The following is an 18,366-nucleotide window of genomic DNA, read 5'->3' on the forward strand; positions in this document are numbered from 1 at the left end:
AAATCAAATCAAAGTTAGGGACCTTTATTTGATGTTGATTGCGACTGGCCAATTGGAGCGAGTCGATGGCAGCACACATTTTCAAAAAGAGGGAAACAAAAATTAAATCAAACTGGTCTTAAGAATCCGCTTCTTTGATCTCTTCTTGCTATAAAATGCTGGACGCGTGGACATCAACGAGATATACACAATATCGTCCAGACTTGAAATCGACCCTGCGCCTTCCCTCTTTTTTTTCGGAAAAATAGAAGATCGGGCATTTTATTTATTCCAAAATTGGAAACAAAGTCGATTGAAATTAATGACCTCTCTCAATTCTTTTTTTACCCTCCCAACCATTTCCTATTTTTTTTTTTTTGTCTTTAACTGCGGAGAATCGAGATATTGCCCAGGCTGCGGGGGGAGGAAAAGAAAAAAAGGCCGTCCAACATCAAAACTAGAAAGAAAAAAAAAAAGGTAAAAAAGAGAGAACTCAAGAGGGTAGATTTTTTTAAATTTATAATGAATAAAAACCCCAGCGGCATCGTCAAATCAACAAGAAAAAAGGCCAGCAAAGCACAAACGACTAACAAGCCTCTATTTTTCTTTTTCTTCGGTTGGAATTATAACAAGCCGCTAAAGAGTTAGCTGTTGTGTAATGAAGGCAAACAAACATAAGAAATTGAATGCCGTTGTAAAAAAAATGAAAAATCGGAAGGGGTGGGCGAGAGAGGAAACGACCGGAGCGCGCCGGAATTCCACTGGCGTCTTAACTTTGCGAAAGAAAAGTATATGACGTTGTCGATTCACATGCACTCTATAAAAAGTTTAGTGCATTTTTTTTTTATTTTCAAGGGATTTCCTTCGACTCGTTGAAAAAAAACACGCAATAAAAAAACTAGAATTTCAAGGCAGGGCGCAAAGAATGTTTTCATTTTTATGATCTCGTTTATCCAAAGAAAAAGAAACAAAACAAAAAATTGCGTTTGCATGTTCTTCATTCTTTATATAGGGTTGGTGTTGCTTCTTCGGTGGACTATACACAGCTCTATAGTTATATTAGGTCATATCCTTTGGAAGTAAAAGTTCAAAAAAAATGGTGGGGGAGTCCCAAGGGTTGGTGGTTAATTCCGGAGCGATACGAAATGCTGTAAGGACGAAAGCCATTTCTTTTATAGACTGCAGGGAAAGAGAGGGTTTGATTGCATCCCCGCTTATGTATATATACTTTAAGGGTACCCCTTAAAGAAAAAATGATGGAACACCAATTTTCGGGGCTCTCTTGGATTTCCGCGCGCTTATTGGGCACGTGCCTTTTCTTTTTTTTCAATCTGAAATCCAACGGTTATGTATATAGACAGTGTTTTCCAGGCTGAGAGCTCTCGATCCAGCGATATACAGGTCTATATATATCAAGGAGTAAGGGCCATTTTGGCTTATACTTTGAACAGCGATCGAAAGAGAGGAAGAAAGAAGTTGATAAACCGGATAGGCGGAAGTAGGCGGATCAAATTAGAAGAAGAAAAAGAACATACTTTTGTTTTCTTCTCATTTGGGTGAAATGAAAGCATTTTCCCATTGTTCAACTCATATCACTTGCTTCATACGTACAGAGCAGCTATAATATAATGAAGGCTCATCATCAGCTCAAATGATTGCAGATCATCTGTTCAGTTTATTCTATCTCTCTCCACGCAGAGAGAACCGTCCCATTAGGACGGTTTCTACTCAAGAACAATTCCCTGAAGAAAACCCAGATGAAAGATCTATTCTCTTCAGGTATATAGGTTCTCACCTGTATTTATTCATAATTTCTTCTTCTTCTTTTTTTTCGCTCTAATTCCCTTTTGCGGCGGTACGAAGAAGCTCATTAGTTTCTTTTCATTCTTTTGTTTTTTGTTTCTCTTGTTTGGCATGAATGGATTTTGCAATACCATGTACAGCTGCTGGACATGTCGCCTTAATAACCGGTCATTTTAAAGCCAACTGTTCTGTTCTATACTGTACCAGCGTAATAACGTAACCGTTCGCTATATGGTATTGCCAAAATTGCACGTAGCCCAACTGTTTGTTATATGCATACGAACACACTTTTCAAACGCATATAAGTATACACTTTGAGAGCGTATATAGAAACAACAAAACAGCAGCTCTGTATAGTATATGCAAATGATGACGGTTCATTTTAGAACTGTATACCGGTAGTAGTCATTTCTTTTCTTTCCCTTTTTTTTTTAAATATGTCCTCATGCTATAATCACAGGGTTGAACATCAACGGTGAGCTTTTATTATTATCATTTCTCTCGCACTGCCCCACAACACGATTCCCCAATACGGCAAGGGGCTGGCCGGCTCTATACGGTCAATATCGTCCGTTGATGAGACTTGACCTGTGCTGCAGCAGCTGTTCATCTCTTTCGAATCGGTTATCAGAAGAAAGAGGAAAAAAACAAAAAAGAAAACTGTACGATTTTTTTTTTTTCAATGTAAGTAACGACCCCCAAGCGGCTAATTGAGCCGGAGGAAAGGAGAAAGGGAGATGAGTAGGGCATCAAGAATTAGACGGTGGACTTAGGGTTTCTACCATCCTTCTTTCTTTCTTTCTTGAAATCTCATCGCCAGCCTATTCTTCTTCTTTTTACGAAGAAAAAGATGTTGAGCCTCATTAAATAGAAGAATAGAAGGCTGTGTGTGTGTGTGTCTATCTTACTGTGAGACAAATCATCAGCTTCTTCTATCTACCCTCCCCCAAAAGAGATCAGCTCATCATCACCGGGGCGGCGAAAAAAGAGAAAATGTAATCAAGAAAACACACGGCCAGAGAGAGGATTTAGAAAGAGCTCAACAATTGTGCACAGTATACCAGCACACACATCATTTTTTTTTTTTTAAACCAACACTTGGATTGCACACCAAACGAACGTATAGCAAGTACTTGAAAGCGAAGTAAATCTCTTTTCTTTTCTCCGCCTCTGTCTTATAGTTCTTTGGGTTTTGTCTCAATCTAAATACTTCCCATGGTCGCAGGATCTGTCAGATTATCAGAAGGGGAACGAATAATAAAATAAGAGTTTAAAAAAAGGAAAATGATGGGAACTCTTGAGAGAGAGAGAGAGAAGTGAAAGACAATATCGGTAGTGTACGTCTACGCTTTAACTAGCGCTTAACAAGCGAAAGGATTATCGACCTGCACCGTAGACGGCGTTTGCTTGTTAAGAGCTCTCAGAGAGAAGGGAGCGACACTCGGATCACACAGATGGAAATAAACAAAAATTGAAGGGGGAGGGTAACAGGGACAACAATCGGTGCTCCGCTGATGGCTAAACAGAGCGCAGTTGGGAAAGAGAGGGAAAAGGGAGTACATTCAAATATAAGATATAAGTCTATACTGCTGCAAAAACAAGCGCTGGTTTACTCACGTGTACATTATGAAGTGTTTATTAACATTTTTTGATTATTATTTTGCTGTGGAGGGGAGTAAAAAAAAACAAAAAAACTGGACCCTTGTAACCCAATCCAAGCCAAAACACTTGAACGCGGTTCATTTGCATTGGAGATGGAGGGAGCAATATAACAAATGAAATTTTTAAAACTGGGTTTAAAAAAAAACAAACAAACAACTTGGGACGATGACATGTTTGCCATCCTCTTTGTACCGCGCTGCAAAAAAAAAAAAAAGAAAAAAAAACATTCAACTTCCACACAGGTGAAAGTTAGTTGATCGTGTACACATACTGCAAGATACACAGCGGCTTTTCTTATAACAGCTGAGGTCCTTTTTTTTTTTTTTTTTTCGGAAGGACCAAACACACAGAACCCGAATGGACGTGGGGGTTCAGAAAACGTTGAAATTTGGAACTTTACTTTAAGCTTTTCTAAGAATAGGATTTCTTATATATTTGTGGCGCTAGTACGTGTCCACATCATCAACGCCGCACAAGAAGGAGGGTGGTCATTTATTATTCAGATGGTCCGTATCAACGTTTTGAAAGAAAGCCTCCGACTCTTAGCCGAGATGCATGACAGAAAGAATGGAAATTCCAGTGGCTGATCGGAACAATCGCCGTGAAAAATCTTTCGTTTTTTTTTATTTTTGAAATCATTCTTTTAGCCCCCCCACACCTGCACATTTCAGCATTTCGCCACGGGTGTTCAGCACCCATTTCCGCAGTGAGTAACCACTCGTTGCTTCATTGTTGTCAAAGCGGGTCTCTAAATATAGGACATTTACGCTCTAAATGTGCACACACACAACAAGGACACGTTTCGAAATGAATATAAAATAGCCCTCCCACCCATCAGCTGTTTTGTGTAGTTTAACATTCGACCAGTAGAAGCAGCTACCTTTTCTCGAACTCATGCTGGGCCACAGCAATGACAACCACCCCCCCCCCCAAAAAAAATGGACTGAACTGCGCGAAAGTCAACGGAGCGTGTCAGATGACTTGAAAGCCAGTCAGAGGACAATATAAGAAATATATCGATAGGTATAGACAGCTATTTAAACGGAAAAAAAAATCCTGAATGGCAAGCGTCAATGTCCAGTCAGCCAAGCGAAACTGGCAATTCGATTTATGCCTGTCCAGCGACACATATCCAGAGGCCTAAACAGCAGCCAGTGGGTTCACCAAGGCGTGAACAAAAAAAGACACTATTTTGTGTGTGTGTGTGTGTGTGTGTACTGTCGTTAAAGGATGAACATTCCAAACGTAAAAAAAAAAAAAAGAAGTTGCGTAGCGATAAAAATGAAGGTATAAAAGAATAGGGGGATTTAAGTCGATCGGGCGGAATCAAAGAAGCGGAAGAGACGGGTCAAACGTGGATGGATTGTATAATAAAAAAAAAAGAAAAAGAAGAGGGCCATCCGTATATACGCATCCGTTTCCATAGCAGCCTGAGCTTTTTGTATAAGCTGTTGGAAAGAGCGTGCTAAATCCGCCGGGCTGACGATTTAATGGCGAACCGTTGCGAACCAACATCCAAAAACTCCGGGAAAGGGGGGGAAAAAGTCACGTCGCAACAATGATGATGACTGGCAACAACAAACAAGGGGCCCATCCCGTGTTCTCCTCTGCGTTCTATTATAATGGCCAGCTGACATCGTTCATGGGCGGATGACGTCCATCCACACGTAATTGCGAAAATGACACGCTCGTTTGAAAATCGCGCGCTACGGAAATCTACAGTCATATAGCCAACCGAGAAGCAGACGGATATATAATAATACGATTCGTACAACAAAAAAAAAAAGGACTTTTTTTTTGTGTGTGTTCTTTTCTTTCTTTCTGTACTCTCTTACGGAGGCAAGGCGGCACAACATTAGGGAGGAAAGATCGAGGGTTGAATAGGTTGACGTTGTTGACGGCGGTCTGTAATAATGATAGAGATTTGAAACGATAGATAAAGCATTTCCCGTCTGCTCTTTCTTCATTTTCTTTCTTCTTTTTTATTTAGTAAAACAGCATGTGTGTGGTGGACTGATGGTTTCTGGCTGTTGTACTCTTGTGAGGTCATTACATCAGGTGACACAGCGCAAAATACAAGGGACAATCGAATGAGGGAATTAAAGGTGAAAGAAGACTAGACGAAAAAAAAAAAGGGAAACTCGTCGACGTACATCACAACGTATAAAAGTGGGCTCTTGAAAATTATACCAACCGAAAATTACACACTCAACAATAGACTTTTTTTTTCTTCTGAATTTACCACGATCCCTAATCTCTGCTGTCTTTTCTCAATGTTTTTTTTTTTCCAGGAAACACAACATCGGCGGAATAACAAACCCGGCACAACAACAAGGTAAGAGAAAAATTCAATTTGCCGCACTTTTTTTTTTGTTTGTTTTAAATGCACCGCCGGTCAAACTAAAATCAGCTAATAGAATTGACCGGTTTCTTTATTGAAGGGTTATTAAATTGTATTTTAATTTAATTTTTTTTTTAAATATATTGTCGATTTGGACTGTGATGGCCGCTTCATTATTGTGTTTATTGAGTCTGTATAGTTATATAACAGCGCGCACGAGATCTGTAAACCTTTCGGCCAATTAAAAGTGAAGATTACCTTTGGCTTTTGTCGATACACCGGCCAGCGCTAGGTATATCCACTTTCTACGGCCGTTTCGGTGATTAACCGATGGCCGGTCTGACCGCAAAACGTTGGCCCATTACGTCCAGAGGAAATCGGGGGCGGAAAATTCCTGCGCGTTTTGGGGGATTTTTCTTCTTTTCTTATTGACGAGAAACTGATTTTTTTGGGTTAATGAATAATCAAGCGGGTATTTAACGAACTAAAGTTTCGTAATGAGACCTTTTTTTAAATGTAATGGACAGGCAAAAATCGACTAACAGGCGAATCGTTTATAGTATATCGGCTAAAAAATGACAGCGGCATCAAACCGGACTGTTAATTTAGCTGCTGCTGTGTCACTTGCTTCCGTTTTTCTGCTGGCTGGAATTATCATTAGACATATACTGGTATGGTGTGGTACGAGCATTTTGAAAGGATGCGCACCAGTTGGAGCCGGTCTCGAATTTCAAGGCGCATGGCATCACTTCCTCTTGGCCCACCATCGGCCAAAATATGTACCACCTTATTTCGCTTTTCTTGTTTTATGTTTCAATTTTTTTTTTCCTTTCTTTCTTCTATAGTCTCAAGTTTTATTTTTTGTTTAACTTTCTTTGCCCGCCTTTCCGGCTTTCCGCCCTTATAAATGTTCTTGTTTCCCCAAGTTCGCCAGTGGGCTCCCTCCTTCCGGTGCGAATGGCGGCTTGTCCATCGACACGGACCATTGGGTTACACAGAAAAAAACCCACAATCAATTACAGATCTGTATATAGGGCTATATAGCGGACCTATAGCTTATATTTAAGAAACATATATACCAACGCCTAGGCATCTATTCGGGGTGGGTATCGCTTCAGCCAAAAGGGTTGTGTGTATATAGCTACACTTATTAGCTACGCTCAATCTTTAAGCACACACCCAAGAAAAAAAGGAATGAACCCAACCCTTTTTTGCTTCCGTATATCCGGTCCCCCGTCTATATCATGTACAGCACATGATGAATACAATATAAAAAAAGGAAGAAAGACACAATCAGATGTAGACGATCATGCGGATAAATGTGGTGGTTTGTTTGGGTTTTGGTATATACGGACAATGTGCCAGCGATTTTTTCTTGTGGCAAGTCTCGTATCAATCGCATTTGTCAATCCTATTCAGCAATTAGTGGCTGCCATCATTCATTGACAGATTGTGTGGTCGAGGAAAAGAAAAAAAAAAATCTCCGGTGCAGCGAACCCATCACAAAATCCAATTTGTTCGACTTCCGCCCGACACGGTGGCTATGCTGTTGTTTGCGGATGGCAAATCCAACTTTTTTTTGTTCGTTTTCAATTGCTTTTAGGCCAGCCTTATATACGTCGCAGTTTGTTTCTTTGATGTCGGTGCCTTTTTGTGCCTTCAAACGATTACGTTTTTGGAAAAAGAAAAAAAAGAAAACGCCACCGGTTTCGTGTGTCCGTCGTTAAATCACCAGGTGGCTTCTTTCGCTGCTCGACTCGACTCAATTCTAAAGAGAACTGTAGAAAGAAAATTGCTCCACAAATGCGCGTAGAAGACAAACAGTTTTGACAAGAAGGGGGGGAAACTTGGTAGCAATCGGCGGCGTTCTTGCCCTTTGTTTTTGTGTGTTTTAATTGAAGAATTAGAAGGTAGTACAACGTAAAAGAATTTTCTTGACATCCAAAACCCAACAAATCAGATGGAAGCCTTCATTTGCTTCTCAACGAGTTCACGAACTTTTTACGTCTTCATTTTCGGGGTTGTAATTGAAGTTGTGTGTTTGCGCCCTTTCCGCCACTATCTTAAAAAAAAAGAAAAAATGGGGGTGTTGTTGTTGTTCCATTAAGGTGGGCGACGAACTGATGGAGGAAGACATTCAGAGCTATATTGATGCTCATGCTAAATTATTAGGAAACCCGAGACAGTAATAACGCGGTTACCATTTTCTTGTGTTTATTCCTTCAGACTAACTTCTCTTTTCCTGTTCTCCTTGCAAGACCTCCCTGAATTTAGTTGGAAAAAAAACCAAAGACTTTCGCTCACAACCGAGAGGTACTATGGAAACGTTCGTTAGACATGCTTCGTACCATCTTCTTCTTTTGTTAATTGGATTACATGCAACGACCTTGTGGCTCTTCGAACAAGAGGAGGCAAAATAAGAAAAGAACAGAAGGTTCATAGACACACAAGTCAGCTCATGTGGGTGGATCTGACGTGTTCCAAGTGTTGCCGAACACCCCCGCTGGTGGCTATATGGAGGCGGGGGTAGGATGGCACGGTCATCATCTACCGCGTTTGCTGCTGCGCACCTGACGTGCGCTTCGTTCGACTCCGTTCAAGAGAAGGGGGGGGGGCAATCTTTTTTCTTTTTTTTTGGCCTACAAGGAGTGAGAGCTGGAGGCGTTTCCGCCGCCTCGTACTGCACACCTTTTTTTTTATTTCATCTCGGGGGTAAGAGAAAAAGAAAAAGAAATCAAGAGGTAGCAGAACGAAGGAGGAGGGTGGTAAAGAGAAGTCCTGAATGTCGGGTCGTAGCAATAAGAAGTAGATGGAAAATCAACTGGAAAGGTTTTTTATTTTTTATAGACTCTTCCTTCTATTTTTTTCTAACCTTCCCCCTTTGCTTACTATTGCTACTACCCCATCACATGATTGCTGCCCATACAAAGGGGCCTTCCCTCTCTTGAAAGAGAGTACAGATGGACTGTGTTAGAGCTGCCGGTTTCTCTTCTTAATTTTTTTTAAATATCGCAGTCCAGCAGGAGCACAGTATTTAGCTTCGCTCTCTAACTCCAACTCTCGTCTGATCCTTTTGTGTGAGCTGGTCATTATTCTAATTAGATCTGTGTATACTGTACTTAGCGGAGAAAGAAAGAAAGAAAAAAACACCGCCGAGCTCGTAGGTGTATTACCAAGCGCCGAAAACGGCATCCAAAACTGTTAACTGTTGGCCCTCCCGCTGTCTTTTTTGTTTTCCATTTCTTTTAAAAAAAAAAAACTTGTACTTTAATACATCAGAAGACGAGAATGAGGCGTGGACTCTTTACACTGTTCGGAGCCGAGCGAGAAATAAAGATTCAACGTTCATTTGCATACACGGTAGATACGAAAAGAGGCCGTATAAGAAATGCTTTTTTTTTTTTTTGGAAGGTCGACAGGAGCAGCGGCGCCGGCGATTTTGTTCTTCAAGTAAAAAAAAAAAAATAAATAAATTTCAAATGAAATTTGTTACTCGATATAGGGCTAAACTGTGTGTGTGTATATAGAGCCTTAATAACGCTCTCTATTGTATTACATGCACAACACAATCATTGGCGACCTGAGCTTCCCCCCTTTTTTGGGCTGTACCATCAACCTGACAAACGAAACGAAGAATTATGGAGAGTTGTGTTTGCAAAGAAGCAAGGGACGCGGCGAAAACAGAGGCAAACGTCTCATCGTCCTAATTGCATAAACGCATGTATAGGCGACACGGTGGAAAAGGGACCCCACCGGCAGAGTCATCAAGCCAAAACCCCAAAAACCGCCATATCCACACGGAATAGATATAGAGGGAGGGAGGTGTTGTCCCTTCAATTCAACCCCCACGTCTCCACTCTTTCATTTATAGTGATGATCATCATCAACATCGTCGGATGTCTTTCACCTTTCAACTTTTGTTTTCCCCCTTTTTTTTTTCTTTTTCATGAAAAACATAATCACAAGAGGGGGAAATTGTTCAGCCAAAAATATACGAGACCGCCTTATATATCTGGCCGACCTTTTCTTTTTTTCTTTCTATATTTATGTTGGATATGTATACGCTGTTACGCTCTGCTATCGCCGTTCTTTTCCATTTCGCTTTCCAACAGCGAAACAAACAGCCCCGCCATACAGAGGAGCTAATGATCAGCAAGAACAACAAGTGTGTGTCCTCTTCACGGTTGGATGCTCATCAATCTGACGCGCTTTTGCGGCGAGCGAGCAAAAAAATAAAAAAGGAGGAACGAACAAGAGCAGACGTGTACACAGCCGTGAATATCATGTATAGTATATATATATAGCCAAACACTATTTAGCTGTTGTGGATAGGTAGAAAAGGGCCAAGTGGGGCTGAAGGGAAATTGGGAAAAGAATGAAAGAAACCGTTGCGAATGCGGATATACCCGATGACCGTCTTATTTTCGCTTCATTTCTTCTTCTTCTTCTTTTTTTTCTATTGTTTGCTACTTTAAAAGAAGTGTCGAATCTGAAAGAGAAACCGGTCGTCTTAGAGCTGCTACAGTTGCTGATGGTTGAGCATGAAAAAAAGGGGGGGATTCAAAGAAGAAGGAAGCCGAGGAATGTTGTAGTTTATGCGATCCAAAAGTAGCCTAAATGGTGGCTCGATGAAAAGAAAAAGGAAAAAAAAGAACTTGGAATAGTTCGCGCCTTGAATATAGAAACGTACATAGACACAGGCTAGAATGGAAGAAGAAGATTGATGGATGCGTAGAAAAAAGATATAGGGATGCGGACGAGGTTGACAAGAATTAATGACGGCCGTATTGCTTTTGCTTCTGTGTATATGTGGATACTGGATGGACGTACGCCGGAGGTTCTTTCTTTTCATTTCAAAGCTGAGCTTGTTGAATAGCCGCCGTCCTTTTCAGGGGCGTCCTGGTGAGCAGAACTCATCATGCCCTCACCGAAAAGCCCTAAATGTGACAGTTTTTTTCCTTTTTTATTTCTTTCATTTTCATGTTTCTTTTATTTCATTTTCTACGCTTTCAGTTTGATGTGATTGGATTAGATCTGTCACGTACGTCACAGGCAACGCCGTCAATGCGTACGAATCTTCCACCTTCTCTTTCATCTCTCTCTAAATAAATCAATCAAAATAGTAGAATACTTTATACGTGAATGGTTTGCCTACAGCTGTGATTTCATTCGAAACCCATTCAGTCCTCGTCGTCGTTCTTTTTTTTTATAAACGTTGGGGTATACATCCTTTTGGCCACCAAATTGATTAGCCTGTCAGCCCACTAGCACTCGGCTAAATGAATTTCATGAATAGCTAATAGGCAGACCGCGTGTCTGTCTGTGTGTTTAGAGACGTTTATGTACGAGTTACACGTTTCTTGAATTTTTCATTTCTCTCTTTTCACGTTTTGTCTCTCCTTTATTTATTATTATTATTATTTTTTTTTTTCATTATTTCTTATTGATAATGAGATCCTCTTGCAACATTGCGACTTTGCCTTTTGGGCTTTTCATTTATTATTCTTCTATTTGCTTTCAAGATCAAACAAGGGACTGGAAATTCTGGTCGGACACTTCGTTTCGTATTCAAAAGCGTTGCGTATTTTTACATGCCCCCCGGACGAGTGAGAAATTGGCAGTCAGGTGTGAAACGATGGTCACACAACAAACGCCATTTTCTCCCCTTGCTGTGTGTATATGTGAAAACGTTTTTCTCGACTCGCCTCCGTTACAAACAGACGATGATACAAACAAATGACAGGTAGAAAAAGAAAAGAAAAAAAACCAAACTGAAAGACACGCAGCTGAGAGTTTTCTATAAACGTCGGTGCCACGGATATGTGTATAAATATATACGCAGTATTGTAATATTTACACGTAATATATGTACAGAATCCATTCAAATCAGTGGGCAGGGAGGTAGGGGTGAGATGTTTAACTTTCTGGAAGTCGTCGGTGGTATATGGCGTACAACAGGTAGAAAAACGGCTACCAGTGTAGAATGCTGGATAGTTATGCCTGTGAGAAGAGAATGTGTGTAGAATTAAAGTATATAAAGAAAAAGACGAAGAGAAAATGAAAAAAAAAAATATAAAGAGGAATGATGTTTCATGGCTGCTGTATATATATAAGACACCGCAACATTTGAGCTACCTATTTTTTTTCTTTTCCCCCCGTCTTCTTTCTATAAGAGTTATTCATCAAGTAGCCTCATCGTTCACTCTTGACAGATGAATGCTGCCGCGTCTTGGGCATTTTATTCCTTTTTTCTCTCTTTTTGGCTGTTTCCTGATTCTTTTTGTTTTCCATCTTGGCTGCTGTTGGCGGACATGGTGGTGGGCCCCCATCAAGAACTCTCTCATTCTTCTGTTGTGATGATTGTAACTGTTACTTGTTTTCTCGCTGTTGAGAACGGGAGTTATACGCGCAGGCCACTCACAAGAGTCTTTTTTTTTTTTTAAACGGAAGGACACGTAATCGCAGCCCTCCCTTACACACAAGTACTAGAGAGTAGTAAGTCTTCCATCTTTTCAGACATTTTGACTAGAGAATGTTTTTTTCTTTTCTTTTCTTCGTCCTCCCCGCGCGAATCATCCATCCATCTATCCCCTCGATGCTTCTGTATTTTGGTAGCGCCAGCAGGACCAGCAGCAACAGGTGTCTCAAGTGAAACACGTGTCGAACTACTGTATGCACTTCTGTGTAGCTTCTTACATACGATGTGTATAATAATACTTGGGGGGGTTCGCCCCGGATGCCACCGAAAAATGTTTTGGCTGCCCTCCATTCGCTGTAAATGAGAAGACCCACTGTAGTGATTGAAGAGAAACGAAATTATGAGAACACAACAACAACAACAAAAATATATTCAGTTGGAGAAGATTATATTCTTCGTAGACTTTGTTGTTTGGATTTGATTTGAAAAAAAGGGAGGAGTATTTAACGAAAGAAAATCAGTAAATTAAAAATGCCTGGAGACTTGATTGTTGCACTCCTCCTTTCCAATCTACTGGAGCGGACAAGTTCAGGTGATGGTTAATAATCTAATTACATCGCTCCAAGAACCTTATAAAAAAAAAACCTGTTATTCGAGAGACTGTGTGTAAGCCCGGTCTCGTCACGCCAAATCAACCAATGTGCGCAGCTTCGTCATAGTTTTTCACAAAAAAAAAAAAAATAAATAAATCGACTAAATGCAAAGCCTTCATGGCGGCGGCGGCGGCGGCGCTTTAATACACAGGTGGTACTGAAAAAAATGTTCTTACATTTTATTTTCTCCGGTCGAATAAAGAAAAGCGTACATCCGCGTCGCCATCATTCGCATTCGCCACGCCCTATATTACTCATTGTCTGGGTTTTGTCTTTTTTTCTTTTCTGTATGGTCTATACAGCATAAGGTTTGAGTCGCCTACAAATGAAATGGAATATAATAAATATAAAGAAAAGATGCGTCGCGCTACGTGAACTTTGAGCTTTTGGTCCGCAGTCCACAAGCACGAATTGGGTTGGCTTTGAATTATTTTTTGTTTTTGTTGTTTTTTTTTGTTTTTCTAAAAATAGCAGTGGTACCGTGCGACGCGGTCTAATTTGATAATTTCAGTGTATACACGAATTATAGTGTACATACAAAAGCGCGGTGTTGTCAAGGCACCAATTTTTGGCTTTTGTGTCTTTTCAGATATTTTTTCTTTTTCTTCTTTTGTCTTTTGTTCCATTTCGTTAATATTTCGTCGCCTATTATGCATGGCCTCCCGCTCCGGCAATTTTGTTTTTTGAAATGCCGTATATCGTTGCGTTCCCCTCCAAGTCCCAAGAACAAGAACGGCAGAGACAATTTGACGTTGATAAAGAAGAGAATAAGAGTGGGGCTTTGAAGCAAACAATGGAATAAGATTACTACATTAAAAAAACAAAACAAGAGTATATAACAGTGGCTATGGTAAAAGACGTGGTGGTGCATATGGCGCTGCTGTTTTATCTAACAGACGTTTTGGGGGAAAGATGCTGGCAAAAGAGTCCTTTCTAGAGCGCTAGGGCGTGAGAAAGAAGATTCTGAGGTCGGGGCACCAAAGACCCAACTAACAAGCGAAGAAAGAAAGGGAAAATCCATGTCTGAGATAAATCGAGGCATTAAAATAAAGAAGAGCGGTCGGAGAAACTATACGATGAAGAGCTTTTATTTTTTTGATTTTTTATCTTGCAAGTCGGAGCACCCTTGCACCCATAGCTGCACACATCTCTACCTTTACAAGCCCATAGAACCACATCATCGAAGCCGCTACCGATGAGCTGTGAAACCCTGCCCAACAAAACCCTCCCAAAACGAGAGAGTTTAGCTGTGAAGGTAAAAGACATTTTTCATGTCGTCTTTTCTCGCCTTAAAGTCTGTATGATTCGCCTTGTTTTTTTCCCTCTTACTTTTGTCATGGAGTTCTTCCTTTTTCTGTCCTCCGTCCCGGCTCCAATGCCCGGAGCACAGAGCCAGTCAGCGTCTATCTACAGTAGTCGAAAGTCGTTACAAGAAATGGAGAAAAAAGAAAAAAAAAAAGAATTTGTCAGACTTTTTCTTTTGATTTGTCAGGTCTTCCGTCTTCTCTTTCAATCCATCAGACACATCTTTTCACCCACCCCTAAGGCTGCTCAGGGTTCCGGTATAAAATCCTATAGCCGGCCTAACATTATTGGGGGCGTCCCCAACAACTATAAGGTGACGATGAATAGGCCTACTGTCACATTTAGCAGTCGGTTCTTAGAGAAACCTTTTGGATTCCCATTTATGGCAATCAAGTCCCGAACATCTCCGCCCTGGACGCGACACCTCCCTCTCCTTTTCCAGCTGCAGCTGTAATCCGCAAAAGAAATCCAGTCTTTGCCCCCAGTACATACACACACACAAAATGCTGTGTCTTTCTTCTCTCCATTAGGCAATGACTGGGATTTGTGCGACCAACATTAGTCTCCCTGTCACATTCTTTTTTCTTTTCTTTTTTTTTCTCCCCTTTCATTTCTTTTATATATACCAACCACAGAATTGTGATGATGGCGATGATAATGATGACAGTAGTATCCTCCAATGATATATAGGGGACTCTCTCAGACAGATATATCCAGTTCGGACCGATTTAGAATTTTGAAAATTTAAACAAAACTGGGCGATGGATGGTGCAAATGTTGTGAGAATTCTGTCGGAATGCGGATGTCTGTTCTTTATTTTTGGTCGTTTTGAAACGCAAAAAAAGTAGTTGAACTAGCACGTCATCAGGCCAGCATTGAAATGCTGGCGGGACTTATCATTTTTCATCCTACTGGTAGATAGTATATATATAGAAATATAGAACTTATTGTTATAGCTCTAGTTACGACCCATTTTTTATTTCATTGCCTCAAACCGTAATCAGCTTCCTTCTGTTGGCTGCTGCTTTGGGTTGTTATTGTCTCAATTTTCTGAAACAACTTTTGAATTTTCGTTGTGTCTATATACGACGGCATTGTACGAAAAATGGACAAAAGACTTACGCTATGCTCAATAATCGCTGTCATTACGTGCATCCTTTTTTGTCCAATTCCAACAAAAGACGACTCGATGTAGGAGAAAGAAAAAAAGGAACGTGAAAATGTCATTATCCCAGCCGTCAATGCGGATGCTTCAAATTGGTGCATATAAACAGAGATGGCCTTCCCTACTGGCTTAAAAAAAAATTTTTTTTTTAGTAGACTATATACGTCCAGGGAAATCTGCAATCTCATTCTTCTACTGTACCGTCATCATCATTACATTGCATCATACACGGACGCAATAAACGTTCATGTGAAGTAAAGCGCTAGAAAAATGCAGACGTCTCCCCCCGTCCCTACAGCTGCACGTTGTATTATATCAAATGCAATTCCATTTCAGTACAACATGGAACCCCTCTTAAGTGTTCTGCTGTACTTTTCTTTGGCGTATCCAATCAATATAAGCTTCCCCGTCCATCTGGCGATGCTTCTATATTCTTTTCTTGTTATTATTATATATACGGGATCAAAAGCCCAACAGCAGCCAGTAGACCTATCAGCCTTAATTAACACACATCCGATTCGGTCAGTGCTTTTCTCTTTCTGTAACACGCAACCATTAACAAGTAGCGTCTGTACTTCACTGTTTTTTCCATTTTGAATCGCCAATATGTATACGTTTCCTCCTTCCTTTTTCTTCTTAATGTTTGACAGTGCATGGGTGTCTGGCTTTTTAACTTGAAATCTTTTCGTTTCTTTGTCGGGTGGCGCTTATAGTGGAATGAGTAATCTGGTCGTACCCAGTTGGTACTGTAAAACCCCGTCTCTTTTCAAATCAAAACTACAAGCGCAACGAATCGATAATTCATTACGAAACTGTGTGCGGGTTGGACGGTGGCGCTGCTCTTTAGAGAAACGCTCTTCCTTTACGCAAACGAGATGAGAAAAAGGGAAAAAACAATTAGTTCGTTACGCTGCGCACATCCTTATTAAGTGAAACGAGGGCCACGCATAGTTTTGTATTCGCTTCTTCAGCCTTTTCTCTTATTCTCTCTCGCTCGCTACCGGTTTTGTAATCGACACAAGCCTGACAAAAGTTTGCTCCTCGAAACGAGATAAGATCGAAGAGGTTATTATGATTCATTCACCACCCTCGTTGTCTCCGTCGGTTCTTAGTTTGTTCTCCTATATACCGAGAGACCCGGAGAGATCTGCATGAATAGTGCTGGGTATATAATAGTTGAGAGGATCATTAGCAAAAAAGCCAAGGTTGACGATAGTTGACTGTTTTCGGTGCCACTTTCTATATGCGCTTCTTGTCGCTCTAATGAATTTTGTGGAAACCTCTTCAAAAAGTTTGAAAGTGAAAATAACAAAAGGGTTCTCTTATTCGTACGCGACCAATACTCTGCGCGCATTTTCAATCAGATACACAAAGTAGCTCGTTAGCGTTTGTTTTTGTTTCCCCCTTTGGTTTTCGTCGATCTCTTATCTATATACGAATAAGCTTCTGTAATGGCTTCGCACAAGGGAATCGTGTCCTTGTGCCAATCTTTTGCAAATGTTTTTTTGTTTTGTTTTTTTGTTTTGTTTTTACTAGAAATGTCGTGAGACCTTTTAAAAACAAAATAAGATTGGTATCAGATCAAAACTCAATTACGCGTATAGCCAGGAGACGGACGGCGTTTAAGTGCCGGCCTTGACGGATCCGCATTGTTGTTTATCAAGACCAATAACCCCCAGCAGACAAAGCAGTCACATGAAAAGAAAACGAGGCAAACAGAAATTGAGGAAAGCGGAAGTTTGCTGTTTAAATTATACGGATGTTTGCGCCCTTTTGAACCTATTATACAATAAACGCATAGATTTTTGTTGTTGTGAGAGCGACAGTTTGTCGCGTCTGAATGGCGCTCGGGAGAAATACAAGGATTGTGTTTGACTGAAAAATGCATCCACCTGGAAAACAGAAAGAATAAGAGGAAGGCTATTGGATGAAAAAAAAAAGGTTTGACAAATAACATCGAACAAGAAAGACGACCAAATAACCTGAGATGGAGGACACATTTCCTATAGCGCAAACAGCCGTTTGTTACTTTATTTTTTCGAGGCAATCACACAGAGTTCGCCATTACTTTCAGAGGACAGCAGTTATAGACGCACATACTGGCCACATTGATTGATTGCCTATAGGTTTTTTTTGTTTTTCCAAAGGCTTCAATCGGTTTCAAATACCCGTTTGAATACCATGTAAGGTTCCCGCCTTTTATTGATCCCCGTCTAGTCGGCCATAAAAATACATCCTTTCTTATCTTCTTTTTCCCGTTGATTTTTGATTGAATCACTGCTCTTGATGCTCGTCCTCAACGCTCGTTGCCTGTCTGTATCTATATATATATAGCCCAATGCAATAAAGCACGCACGCCAAAGAAACCCGATGAAAGCCAATATGTTTGCGTTGGAATACATACATCTTCACACACGTCGTCTTACACTATTTCGCTAGATCGGCCCGATAGTTGATTCGTTTTTATTTCCGTCCCTCCTTCTTATGTTCCCTCGACATAGTACGACGTAGGTTACGATTGCTGAGTGAAAAGCAATAAATCCGACTACGCATAGCCCCGATATTGATATGTGGCGATATTTGATATTGTTGGAAGAGGCGATATACCATCAGTGCATTGCATTCCGTATGTACAAGTCGAGAATCAAGAAACATGTAGACTCTATAAGGCCAACCTGAAAACCTATAACTCAGAGCTCCTTGGAAAACTGATATGATTCAAAGATCCCGCTCGTATAGACGATCGGTGGCCACGATTTCTCGTTTTTCTTTTTTCTCTTATACTCTAAAAGAAAGTTTAAATAGAATTTAACGGCCGACGTGATGCGTCAGGGTGATTTCGCCATTGCCGAGCGTGTGGCCACACACGAAAACACGGACGGTTATAAAATCGAGAAAAATGAGAGTTTATACTCAAGGACTCTGCAACGAAGCTCGAGAGAGACCAGCTTTGAAAATGATACAAACATAATCATTAAAGTAATTGTTACTGTATTATTATTTTTATGCGACGCTGGCAGTCGGTGTAGGTATTTTTTGA

Source organism: Daphnia magna, linkage group LG1, assembly GCF_020631705.1.
Source record: "Daphnia magna isolate NIES linkage group LG1, ASM2063170v1.1, whole genome shotgun sequence".
Taxonomy (NCBI): domain Eukaryota; kingdom Metazoa; phylum Arthropoda; class Branchiopoda; order Diplostraca; family Daphniidae; genus Daphnia; species Daphnia magna.